Source organism: Syngnathus scovelli, chromosome 6 (genome assembly GCF_024217435.2).
Source record: "Syngnathus scovelli strain Florida chromosome 6, RoL_Ssco_1.2, whole genome shotgun sequence".
In the NCBI taxonomy this organism is placed as follows: domain Eukaryota; kingdom Metazoa; phylum Chordata; class Actinopteri; order Syngnathiformes; family Syngnathidae; genus Syngnathus; species Syngnathus scovelli.
Window position 1 is genome coordinate 12,661,363 of NC_090852.1, and position 14,064 is coordinate 12,675,426.

The window sequence follows — 14,064 nt, forward strand, 5'->3', positions numbered from 1 at the left end:
AAAAGATGCAGAACTTAGTTAAAGTCCCAATGATCATCATCACACACACATCTGGGTGTGGTGAAATTTGTCCTCTGCATTTAACCCATCCCCATGTGATTTTGATCCATCCCCTGGGGGAGAGGGGAGCAGTGAGCAGCAGCGGTGCCGCACTCAGTAATCATTTGGTGATCTAACCTCCCAATTCCAACCCTTAATGCTGAGTGCCAAGGAGGGAGGCAATGGGTCCCATATTTATAGTCTTTGGTATGACCCGGCTGGTGTTTGAACCCACAACCTTCCAGCCTCAGGGCGGACACTCTACTACTAGGCCACTGAGCTAGTAGTTGAAAAGGCCTGTCATGGTCCTTTGTATCATCTTTTGTCAAGGTCATTAACCCTGTATCTTACTGAGCGATGAATGCCTGGGAATGTAGCAAATTAGTAATTCCGTTAGTGTTCATAAAAAGTTGCAATCATCCTTGCGAATCCAGTGTTTTGATAACGGTGGCAAGTGTTTGCAAAACAGTTTTGTAAGCAAGAGGAGCCAGTGAAATGGCAAACACCTTTTGACACATAACAGTGTCCTCTTGCAAACTTTTCCCTCTAGCTTTGCTAGTCTGTTGATTCAAATACCTTAAACCAGGCTGCTTTGCAGTCTGATCTGCAGATCAGGTAGGAAATAAATCTTCTCAAAGAGCAGTTTGTGTTGACTACAGGCCACACTCTGCTGTAAAAATCATTGCACTATCGACAACACAGGTGGATCCCAGATGGATGCATTAGCCCATTGGGAGACTCCAGATAGACAACAACAGTATTCTTTCAGATGTACTATCTGTTCACTCTGTGTTGGGTGGTAAGGTGTCTAATGATAGCAATATTTTGCTGTGACATGCTCAGAACTATGTTGTGTAATTTGTTAAAATAAATTTAATTGTGCTGTAAAATAACTTAAACATCCATCCATTTTCTGAACTGCTTAGTCCCCACGGGGGTCGCGGGCGTGCTGGAGCCTATCCCAGCCGTCATCGGGCAGTAGGCGGGGGACACCCTGAACTGGTTGCCAGCCAATCGCAGGGCACACAGAGACAGACAACCAATCGCACTCACACCTAGGGACAATTTGGAGTCTTCAATCGGCCTCCCAAGCATGTTTTTTGGAATGTGGGAGGAAACCGGAGTGCCCGGAGAAAACCCACGCGGGCCCTGGGAGAACATGCAAACTCCACACAGGGAGGGCCGGAGGTGGAATCGAACCCGCACCCTCCTAACTGTGAGGCGGACGTGCGACACAGTGCGCCACCGAGCCGCCATAACTTGAACACTAAAATAAAATTAATGTCGTACTAACAAGTAAGATGATTAATTATGGTATTGGGAGTCATGTTGAAATGTGGAAAAATACACAATTGAAATGTGCAGAATGATCAGTCATCTTCTTATGTCAATCCTTGACATTAGTAATTTCAATATGAGCAGGCTCCTAATTGCCTCAGTTTCTATTCTATCTAGTCATTGTCTCTATGTGTCCATTCATCTAATTACTGTCATCTCACACTCAGAGATGTCAAGAATGTGACTGCAGACAGTAATGGCTGGGTGAAAAGCAACATAAGCCCATGTATTCCTTACCCCATTGCTCATACAGTGTCACGTCAACCAACAGAGGCTGCGATCACCCAACAAAATATCCACTAGTCCCCTCTCCAGACCTGCAGGGGGCAGAGAAAAAACAGGGTGGCCATATAGACCAGTATAAAAGCTGGGCAACAAGGAAGGGAAAGCCTCTTAGTGGAAGGAAGAAAACTTAAACAGAGAAAAGAAAAGAAACCCAAAGAGACTTCTCAGTTCCTGGTCACACGCAACTGGTAGGAAACAGACTTCAATGCTTACTTTGATTGAAATGTTTGGTTTGTTTGAATTGTTGTGTTTGAGTTGCAGGTTGTGTTTGTCTTGGCTTTGAGTGGCTCAATCATTTTGTGCTTCATGTTTTCCTAATGTATTTATGCAATAACTGAACTTAGTTGAACTTAAATAATGCAATGTTTTCTTTGTTTAAGGTTAACCTGACTAACCACCCTCTAATTAATTGTGCAATAAACTGCAAAAAGAAAAGAGGAAGACTGAGTTGTTCTTGAGTTCCAAGGACGGCCCTTTTTCAAGTTGGGGCAAAGAACTGGGGAAAAAGAGGACAATTTGACGTACAGCATGCATCCAATTGGGTTTGGTGAGTTGGCGAATCGCTGCATCCTACACCATTCTCTGGCCAAATACAGAAGAAGTTGGGAGATATCGTGTTTGTACATGCACCAAACAGTGCGGGAATGGTTATTAAGGGAGCAAGAAAGGTTTCTGTAAAGTATTGGGGAGGGTTTAAAAAACTAATATTGTGCACAGGACCACAATGCAACAGGGGATTCATAAGCAAAAACTGAGAGATCACTGTATTGTGACTTGACCTTCATGTAGACTTCAGTCACCATTTCGATTAATTTGCTTGAATTTTGAAAAAAAAAAAAAAATTCAAATATTCAAGTGTTCAACGCACAGGGATGAATAGGCATGAAGCTATGATGGTAGTTTTGAATCACTATATAATTAATTTGATGTCTTAACAAACAATCGTGACTGATATTTCCATAGTCATCCTGCTCTATGATGAAGCAGGTATATTCATCAAAAACATGCACGCAAGCAGACGCACACACATGTAGACTATTCAGTAATTTGGAAATTCCAAATTGATGGCTTCAGTCAATTTCTGTCATCTCAGATTCATTTGGTTTAGACAATCTACTGAGACTTCCAGACACAATTGCTCTCCTCCTATCAACTCTCCAACCATTGTTTCAATTTCACAGGGGGAGAAATTGACTTGTTTCATTTGCTCTCCTCCATTCCGATGTCTATAGAATGAATGAACAGCGACAGTGATTTATATGGAAATAAGCTAATTTGAGTTTTGTCACCCTTTATTTATGGCTGTGGGAGGGTTTTTTGCACACTTATTTAAAAGATATCTGTCAAAATGGACACATATGATGGTGTACATGACTTTGGTGCATGCAACGTGGGTTCCGCGACCGTCTAAATGTGTGAATGGTGTGACTGCCTGGCGACCAGTCCAGGGTGTCACCTGATTAAGTTGTATTGAAAATGCGCGCGTGTGTGTGTGCGTGCGTTTAAATCAATAGAATGTTCTGTAATGCATCAGCTCCACAACTCACTCAGCATGCCATCAAACTGAGTGCAGAGTCAGCAAGAAGAGAATGTCAGCTGCTCATTACACACTTGACACGTGCCTCTTTACACATTTGTTGACACAAGTGCATACAAGCTTCACTATTTCGAATACTTTCAATGTTCTAATAGCAACAACAGTAAGACTAAAAATTGCCCGTGAGCGCGTTCGTGAATGGTTGTTTGTCTACTCCCTGATGACTGCTGTGGTAGGCTCCGGCACGCCCGCAACAAAGTGGTACGGATAATGGACGAATAATCAACTATCTGTTGTTGAATGTTTTTACATCTTCACATAAAAAATCTGCGAATATGAAATGTACACAAAATTTTCAAACCCAGTATAAAGTAAATGTATTTGTTGTTCCCACAAAGAATAATCAACAGTGAACTCGCATAGTAATTAGGGCAAAGATTAAATCATTATTAGCATATCAATGGCAGAGACAGTCTTTGTTTCCTTTTCGCTAATCCTCTACGACCCTTTTGCTCTTGCTTTAATCCTCTTTTATCACATGGGTCATTACACAGAAGAAAAAGCTCGCAATTTCTTCTCCTGTCATCTACAGTAATTATATCATTATCTAACCAGTAATTGCAGATTAAAGATTGGTTATTCTGCATGTCATGTTGAAAATACATAAGACTATTATAATTTTAAACTATTTATCATTGGATGATTTCCATATATATATATATATATATATATATCATTGTTTTTTTTCTTGTGTGTGTTAAATAAAATAGAGTGTTGTGCTGTATATTATTTCAGAAGCCAGCGAGTGTCTCACAATGTGACTGACCTATCACTGTTTGCGACATTTAGGTCTCTGGTTCTCCAAGGTAGATATTTTATAGTCAGCCTGAGGTCAGCCTCAGGACAAATTTGTCTGGCTCCAATGACCAGTAAATTCTACAAGCACTTGACTCAGGAGCAAAGCAATATAATTTTTTCCCTTCCACAAGTTAAGTATCATGGACAGTCTACACATTTCCTATTCAAGGATAGCAAATTGAATGCCTCATACTGACTTATTAAAATTTGATGAAGAGATGCCACACAATTTAGTCCAATGGTGGAAGCATTGAATTTTACAATGGTCATGAAAACATCCGTGGGATAGAAATAAATTGCTAGTTGTTGCAAACATGGTAGTTTTCTTTCTGACTTATGTTGGAGCAACGAAATAAGGCTTCACACATGGTCTTCTATTGCAGACCTTTGAAATGGGCAAAACACTGCTACTGCCCTTTGTTTATACTCTATAAGGACAGAAGAACAGTTAGTTTTCATTCAAGAAGTATCTCAATATCTTTGTTTTCATTTTTTGATTCCTGTTGTGTTCAGACATTGGTTGTACTAGCTGGTGCTGCTTCAAGAAGGCATTTTAAAACGTGTCTGTTGGAATTCTATGAACATTGACTTTCATCCAACAGTTACAATTCTGGACTGAATTGGTGATGTAAGACCCTTGGTCTCCTGTTGAGAAAATTGCCAATTACCATCATTTATGCCCTGTCAGTGTTTCTTTTAATAGGACACTGCCACCTAGGGGGTCAAACAGCCTTGTCATTACTAATGCGAGCAACTGCTCTCAGTAGCACTGTTTTGAATCAAAGGCAGTAATAAGATGGAAAAGTCTTAGACCAAAGCGATCAAGTGCCAGACAAATGAATAGAGAAAGGTTAAAGGCAGGTTTTGCTTGAAAATATTTAAAAACAAACTATTTTATTTAATCATATCCACACAGAAGGGGATTTTGGAATTTTTGACTGTGATTTCCAAACCAACAATGTTTAAGTAGCAACTAGGTAACAAATTACTACCTAGGGCTCGCACAACCAAAATTCTTCACGCATGTGGGAAAACCAATGTCTCCCCGAGTCAAGAATCTGTGAAGTGAACAGAATGTAGCTATTCACATAGACGGTGGTAAATAAAACAAAACATGTCCTAGCAGACCTCAGTTTTCTTGATAACATGGCCATTTTATAACACTCCCATCTTTGGAAACAGTTGATAATATTGATGCATATCTGAGTTTCTGCTCTGTCGCAATCACAACATGTGAGATTTCTGCCTTGGAGCACTTCAGACAGAATTTTGTGTGCAATGCCCTAAATTGAAATTATTGAAGCAATACAACTGTGAAATGCGAGATCTTGATGTTTGGGGTCTGCCACAAATGAAAAATATTGTAAGATTTGAAAAAAATTGTTTACCAGGCCGAAGAGAATGGGCTCTCATCCAAGACTCTCCAGTATTCTCCACACTAGTGCTTTTTGACTGACAAATGAAATGAATTTGGACTCTATTAAGTTAAAAAAAGAAAATTGTAAGCAAATGAGAACATGCAGGCATATACTGACTGCTCAGAATATACTGTATATAGAATATATTCTATATGTGTGTGTGTGTGTGCGGGTGCATGTGTGTGTGTGTAGGTGTGTGTAAGTGTGTGTAGGCGTGCGTGCGTGCGCGCGCGCGCAACCTTCCCATTTGTACCACATCCTCAATGAGAATCAATACTGAAATTGGAAAGAATGCCTACAGCATAGTCATCTATTGGCATGGTGTTTCATGTTATCACTTATGTTGCAACAGACTGGGAAAAAAAAAAGACAAAAAGACTGACATCCCTGAGTAGACTTACAATTGCACTTTCTCTGTCTCAAGAGAAGAAACCCAGGGCACCTGGTTTATGTTACTTGCGTTGTATATTCGTTCAGGAATTTGTATGTTTAAAATGGACCATCAGCCACTGCTTCAGGCGATCATACTGCTGAATTACATTTTTGTTAAAGAAAATGGGACATATCGACATGTGGCATGCTGCTGAGAAAGCAAGTGTTCTTAAACTGTTAATTACCAGTAGAGGTCATGATTAGAGGAATGCATTTCGCTATACTAAAGTTGCATGCTTCTCCAATAAGGTGCTTGAAATTCCCTTATCCATTATAATACATAAATGGAACAATAAAAATTAAATGCATTCAGCGTACATATAAAGCTTACTAAACAGATTGACATACCACCTTTACAAGGAAATGGGTTGTTCTCAGAATGTGTGGTCAAACTTACTGGTCAAATACTGACACATTTCAAAAGTCATTGTTGTCTTTCCTTCACAATCAATCACCACCTTTCACTGCTTACAATATTAGACATATGAGAGAAATAACATGAACAATTTGAGATTTGTGGTGTGGTTTGTGTGTGAATGTATTTTAAAGTTGTGAAAAATGGCACATTGCAAGAAAACACACAATGCTTTAAAGCTATGATGGAAAAACACGTCAAAAGTATTCTGAGGCAATGGAAAAGTTTGAGATATTTCTTACTGAATCAATCCTCGATAAGCTTTGTACAGTTTCCATGTTGAGCTTTGCCATCGCTGGTCTTCAAATGACTGTGTCATTTGCCAGGATCTTAAGTTGGGAAAACGATTACTTTCGCCGAAGATAGAAATTAAATTTTCATGCTTTATTTTAGTATGATGATTAATTACTTTCCATGTGACATAAAAAAAACAATATTTTTATAGCATTTCGAAAATTACCCCACATTTGATCATTATTGAGCTTATCGATAGTTTTTTTTTTTTTTTTTTTTTTCAGCCCCAGTTTAGTATTGGGGCTCAGTACCCATCCCCAACTACAAAACTTAAAATATAGCCAAACCAAATTTTTGGAGTAGGCTTACAGTATACCAATTATTATAGAGCTATTACCACTGCAGAGGAATACACCAGAGGTAATATTGACAGGAACACGTGTCTGAATCACACTAACGTGATTAATACATACTGTAAGCAGATGTCAGCAGATATGCAGTGTGGGCTACCTTGTATCGATCTCATTCTCTTTGCCAACTCAGGATTTTTCTCTCTTTCTCCAACTGATGGTGTCAACATGAAGTCTAAAATCTTTCGACTAATTTCTGTGGTATCTAAGGGACTCCAAACCATCCGTAAATGGTAACATTTCTTACCTAAAATTTGAGATGATGGCTACGTTTATATGGATGGAATGATGTTTTGTCGACACGGAAGTCTATTTCCGGTATATTTGGTCAATCTGCACGTCAAATGGATTTGATCCCACCAAATATTTTATGCATGAACATGCAAATCCTAATAGGATCAATATTTTTAGTGTACATGAAAACAATGCATCCGATCTTTTTTTTAATCTGAACCGTGACTGGATTATCAATGTCAATGTTAACGTAGCTTGTACGAGTAAAATTTTCACCTATTGCATATGTAAGGCCAGCAAATCTTCCTTTTTTTTTTTTTTTTTTTTTTTTTTTTAAATATATAATTTTTTAATTTCTGGTCTTGTAGTTCACAAATGTCTCCACACATTGGTTTAAAGCTTTTTCAAATCACTGGTACATGTCCAGGAACAGAGACGAACGGCTACTCAAATGAGCATGAATTTGGGGTAGCCTCATGTCTGTCTTTTGTTTCTGATTTTAAATTGTTTCTCATCTCATCATACATCATACATTTAGTCATTTACAGTTAGAGATATGAATAAAAATAATAATACAATAATAAAATCATAAACTAAGAGGGTGCACCACTTTCCGGTTAGATCACCAAATGATTCCCAAGCGCGGCACCGCTGCTGCTCACTGCTCCCCTCTCCCCTAGGGGATGGATCAAAATCACACGGGGATGGGTTAAATGCAGAGGGCAAATTTCACCACACCCAGATGTGTGTGTGACGATCATTGGGACTTTAACTTTAACTTAACTTAATATAGCACTTTTCATACAAAAATTGTAGCTCAAAGTTTTACAAATTATATTTGAAGAACAAAAATAGTGCCACTCAAAATACCTTCACTCAATCAATACTTTATTTATATACTAGCACTTTTACAAATTTTACAAATTATTTTTACTTTTTATTTTTAAATTAATATCATCTCCCCACCCAAAATAATACTAAAAGAAACAAAAGCCTTTCCATGCACCTTTCCAATGTCCTTAACGTCATGACATTCTAGAAAAGCAATTTGAGCAATCTCTGTGACATTAAGGGGACCCGCTATGCGTGGCCATGCTGACAAAACCAGTACATCCGTACATTTCAGTTGACGTGCATCAGGAAGTCGAAAAAGTCATGCTGTTTTTTGTCAGTACAAAAGTGCTGATGTCAAACTGTCAAACCAGGAGGTATTGGAGCTTGCCTTTTACCTTAATGTGCCTAAAGTGCCTTTTAACTGTGAAAACGCAGGTGTTTTTCGCTTCGCAATGTTTTGCAGAAGATAAAGGCAAAGGCTAATTCTTGAATCTAAAATAATTTATGGTGACCCCTTAATACAGTTATTACAGATTAAACTCTAAGCTCTCAGAACATACCCATCAATTGTATTAGTCAAAATATTTTAGCTGAATGTTCATAAAAATGTTAACGCAACATTCTCGTGTTTTCGTCCTATGTTTTTTTTTTTTCCATTGATTTCTAGAACCGGCGGCTCGGTGGCGCACTGGGTAGCACGTCCGCCTCACAGTTAGGAGGGTGCGGGTTCGATTCCAACTCCGGCCCTCCCTGTGTGGAGTTTGCATGTTCTCCCCGGGCCCGCGTGGGTTTTCTCCGGGCACTCCGGTTTCCTCCCACATTCCAAAAACATGCTTGATAGGCCGATTGAAGACTCCAAATTGTCCCTAGGTGTGAGTGTGAGTGCGATTGGTTGTCTGTCTCTGTGTGCCCTGCGATTGGCTGGCAACCAGTTCAGGGTGTCCCCCGCCTACTGCCCGATGACGGCTGGGATAGGCTCCAGCATGCCCGCGACCCCCGTGGGGACTAAGCGGTTCAGAAAATGGATGGATGGATGGATTTCTAGAACCAGGCTATTGTGGCACCTTAGTTCCCAACTAGTGTGCCATGAAAGATAAATGGGCTTTCACTTTATATATTGCGCTTTTCTACCTTCAAGGTAATCATAGCGTGTTTACACTGTCTCCTCATTCATGCACTGCATCAGGAGGCTGGTGGCTCAAGGACATGGTCACAAGGGCTGAGGACCACATTCACAATTCACCAAATTCACTTAGGTTTGTGAAAGATGGTGGAAAAACGGTTAAACAATGGTGAAACGGTGAAACAACCACTCTGCCACCTGAACCCCAATCAGATCAGTAGCGGTGTTATACGCGTTAACATGAACCTTGAACATGGGGCATGGGTGTCAGATAAACTCAGATCTGACTATTTGCCACAAGGTGTGGTGTGAGTAAACAGTAACTGTTAGGCTGGCATGATCTTTGTTTGTATGTATTTATTATTTGTTCTTGTTGTTTATGATTTTTTTCAACCTATCAGAACATCCAACAATGTGCCCAGAAGTATTGTTTCCAGTATTCATGCTTAAAATACTATTTTTCTCCTTAATATGAAGTTTGAGCAAAAATATCAATAGTTTTTGATGCCACACAATGTGTGCTTTGCGGATTTATGAAAAGAAGGTTCAATTTCTCGGCTCTCAGCACATCTATTTCCTATTCAGGGGGACTCCAAGTGAAATTGCAAAATAAAATAAAGTGCCCTCTTTCTTTTTATTGCTGGCTTGGCTGCTTCTTATAGATGATGCTAGTGTGTAGAAATGGATTATCACAAAAACGTGGTGAATGTTGTGACGTAGTCATCTTTGCACCATTTGACCTGTTTTGTCACCGTTAAGCTCCCTGCTGGGAGTCAAACTTGAATACAGCTTGTGTGTGCAGCTTTTGAGAGAAGCATGAATGTCAGCGGATGAGAAAAAAGCACCTCATAGAGGAAGCAGTGTTCCATGAGCGGCAGTCTAGTGGCTCATGCTGCTCATTTGACAGATGAAGTAAAAGCTTTTGTCCTACTATGCTCAGGACACTTGGTTGGTCTGAAAGTACCCTCTCAAATATATTCTCCTCAATGTTGTCTTTATCAAGGCCCATGTGATAAACAGATAATACAGACATATTTATGTTTTTTACGTATCACGTACCATTACTTTGCAACGCATGGAGCCACATGTCTAGGTATTTGACACTTCAGAAACAATAAAAATAATAGGAGTAAGAGACAACTATCCGTCATAAATTTTTTGTATAGTGCCTCTGCAGGGTCATGTATAAACTGTCGTGTATCCCAGCTGGCCTTGGGCACTTGTGCACTCTTGACTGATCAATTATAGGGTACATCCAGACAAATAACTGTTCGAACCTATGATGAAGTTTCTCATTACCTATTATGCATGCTTTTGGACTGAGAGGAACCTACAGATCCCTGAGAAAAAGTGACATGCAATTGGGGTAGTGCAAGAAGAGGTCTGCATAGTGATTCAAATCCCACCTTTAACTGTCAGGCAGACAATCTAACATCCACCATGTTGTCGATTGATTTTTAACTTGAGTAATATTTCATTAGTAGTAGGACAATCAGAAATTTGGGCTTTTTGTCACATTACACAACTGTAACTGAGTGTAATTTTTTTTTTTTTTGATCTTTTGATAGTTGGATAAAAGTGTATCATAGACATGTTATTAGATATTGGCATTCCTTCCCAGGGACAGAATGGTCCGTCCGTCCGCCCATTTTACTGATGGATGAAGAGAACTTTTTGTTTTATAAAGGAAAGACTTAGCAAGGATGGAAATGGGCTTTTGTCTGTCCCCGCAATTGTTCCCTACAGGGTCAAGTATCGACAGACGTCCCTTTCACTAATAACTGACAAAAACACCCATCACATCTTGTCCGTGTAATACGTTAATGCACTACTTTAGACCAAATGTGAAATGTCATGAAGCGCCACTAGTCTTGAACGTGTTCACGGTGTTTGTATGAGTGATGGCGTGAATCCACTTTGCTTCAACTAGAAGGGTTTGTAATTCATTGCTCCTGGATTAAATCGATGCAGTCAATGGGGAAATTTGTCCATGGAAGAACCCGTGACCACATTGAATATACCATCCATCAATCATCAGATAGACCACACACAAGTGGCTTGTCGAAAGGCTCTTTAAGTGCCATTCAGGCCTGACCAACAGTTATCAACCAACCTTTCTGACAGACTTAAAAATAACCTCTGTATCACCATTTACTGTCAGCTCTTAGTAAACATTGAAATTTCAGGTAAAAATGGGCTACAGAGAAAAACAACTACGGTATGGTCAAATGTTTACCTTGAGGTTGTGTTATTGTTTTATTTGTATGAATGCAATTATGCAAGTCCACTGCTGCTATTGCTGTTCAAATAAAGGACTGGGAAATTTTACAATCGAGGAAAGGCTATGCAAACATTTTATGGTGACAATTAAATTCAATGAGTTTTATTTCATTGTGCCCTTTTGCAAACACAAGCCTGTACGCACAAAGATGACTTGAGCACTATACCATGAAATTAGGGCTACAAGAGGGGGGGGGGGGGGGTGGGGGGGGGGGGGGGAATTAAAGATAAAAACACATTTTGCAGGATTAATCTCACCTTTGAGAAAGATTCTTACATATAACAATTTTCAGACATACTTAAACAAGGTTTGAAAACACAGATGTCCATAAATCAAGTACACCAAAAAGTTAAATAACAAAGGCTTGACATCACTGTGCTGTTTGAGGGAGAACAGTTATAAAGAGCATGCCAGTGGAGGCTCTGCAAAACCCCTGAGACCGACTCACCGAACCCCTAGGGTTCGATTGAACCCAGGTTAAGAACCACTGGTCTAGGGGCTATCAATATTGAGAAAAAAAAATGTTGATTCTACTTCTATTTCTTTACATTCTTGGCTTGAGTTGATCAACCTGCAGGCAATTCTGTTCAGAGCTTTTGAAGTAATTTTAGAAAGGTAATACATTTCAAATGATCCTGACAGTCAAACATATCATTGCAGCATCCATGGACCAACCAAACACCCGTACGATAGACTCTGAACATCACATGACTAATCCCCGATGTGCATGTTTATGCAGCCATGCTGATCGTCATGTTGCGACTGCAGATGGGAGAACCACAAGGGTAAGTCCCTCCGTGCGGGGAGTTCAATCACAAGTTCAAATCTCACTGTATAACTTTGTCCCCGCCATTATTATTAGTAATAATTGTATTTTTACTATGTTTACAACATCTTGGATCTGTTTCTTTGGATGTTGTGGAGCAGTAATTGCACATAGACGATTGCATCGACTTTGTAACAAAAAAGAAAGTGACGTATGCCGTAAAGCATGTCGGCACATTTATAGTTTTTTGTTTGTGGCAGGGTTCCTGCCACCCTCCTCAAAATGTCTTTGTCTCAGTAAAAGCGATAGACGTCGCCATGACTACAGTACCATTCAATTAAGTTGTAATATGTCAAAAGTCAAAGTCAAAGTTTGCTTTATTGTCAATTTCTCCACATGCCAAGACGTACAAAGAGATCAAAATTACGTTTCCCACTATCCCACGGTGACAAGACATAGTACACAATATACTATATACAAGTAAACAACACAAAAGTAAAAACAAGAAGGCACAAACAATGTGATTGTTCAATAGTATTTTCAGCAGGAGATCCAAATACCAATACAGTAATCCCTCGTTTATCGCAAAAAAATTGGTTCCAAAAACCACCCGCGATAAGTGAAGCGAAGTACGGTCACCAACAAGAAGTACGGGGCAGGCTAACTTTTATTTGAAAACTGCTAAACATTAAAATGTTTATTTCTCATAATAGTCCCGCTTTATAATGATCCGTCTCTTTTTGTGTATCAGAAAAAGAAATACAATCTAAGCATTTACAACAACTCTCATATAATTGAAACAATGAATCCACAATGAATCTATAGTGATCTACATCTATTTGGAAAACGTTCAATGCCACAAAACAACTTGTACAGCTTTTTGTCTTTGCCATCACTTTGTTGTGAATGCTCTATTAGTCAATCCATGGGAAGCAATTTTATGTTTTCTTCAGCACAATTACCTAACAATGACAGTCCATTTCAGCTTCGTCAGACTCCTCACTTAACTTTCCATATATAACCATTATCATGCAGATTGCCCCATTATCTACTGGAAAAGGACAGTTGTTTTCGAGTGAGATGTCTATTATTCGCTGACAAAACTGAAAGTCGTCTATCGTCAAGTGTTGTTTTTTTTTTGTGTACCTGTATCTTTTTTTCCACCTTAAAAACAAGATTCTATTCCACCATACAAATGTCACTGTTTCCCACGACTAAAGTACTGTTTCAAAGGGAGCACTGTTTGTATCTTACATGCTGCTTAGGTGCTATCTAGCGTACTGTCTTATTTGTATGCACATTTTTGGTTACCTCGGCCAGAGAGAATGTAACTCTTTTTTTTTTTTTTCATTGGTGACTCACCTCGAGGCGCGCTTACCTGCATGGTTCTGTCAAAGTCCTTCCGAACCAGATACTTCTGATCCCTCAGGCTGACAGGACAATCTATCTTCACCTGAGGAAGAACTTTGCACCGTTTGTCTTCAGCATGCGCCCTCTATCAAGGAGAACCAAAATAGATATGATAAAATATTCACAGCTTTCTCCCTGATAATGACATTCAAGAATGTGTCCTCAATTCCAAATTGTATTTCCATTATTTATTATTGTAATACATTTCCGATAAAACTCATGATTGTTTTACAGTGTATGATCCAACTTCATCAAACATGTTTCACAGTTGAAGGGTCAAATCCAGAGTAAAAGCGTGAATAATTAAATTCTGTTCAGTATACGTATTTAGAGGGCAAATACTTCTCATCCTAAATGTTCACACACCGGTACTGAGCCTATAAGCAATGGCAGGCTTGTAGCACTAACAGGATTATGCACCAAGACTTTGACTTTTACAGCCATGACCTT

The 14,064-nt window shown here is 39.3% G+C and overlaps 1 long non-coding RNA gene across 2 annotated transcripts in view; it reads left to right on the forward strand.

Moving 5' to 3' along the window:
- The first annotated feature begins 1,643 nt into the window (after positions 1-1,643).
- Positions 1,644-14,064, forward strand: part of LOC125970361 (uncharacterized) — an 83,251-nt gene continuing 70,830 nt past the window's right edge. Inside the window, exons 1-4 of one of the 2 annotated variants that reach the window (XR_007482076.2) lie at positions 1,645-1,850; positions 2,043-2,209; positions 12,099-12,223; positions 13,634-13,842. This is a non-coding gene — a long non-coding RNA (uncharacterized lncRNA). Of the gene's footprint in view, positions 1,851-2,042; positions 2,210-12,098; positions 12,224-13,633; positions 13,843-14,064 lie in introns of those variants that run through there. The other variant, XR_007482077.1, reaches the window with a different exon arrangement.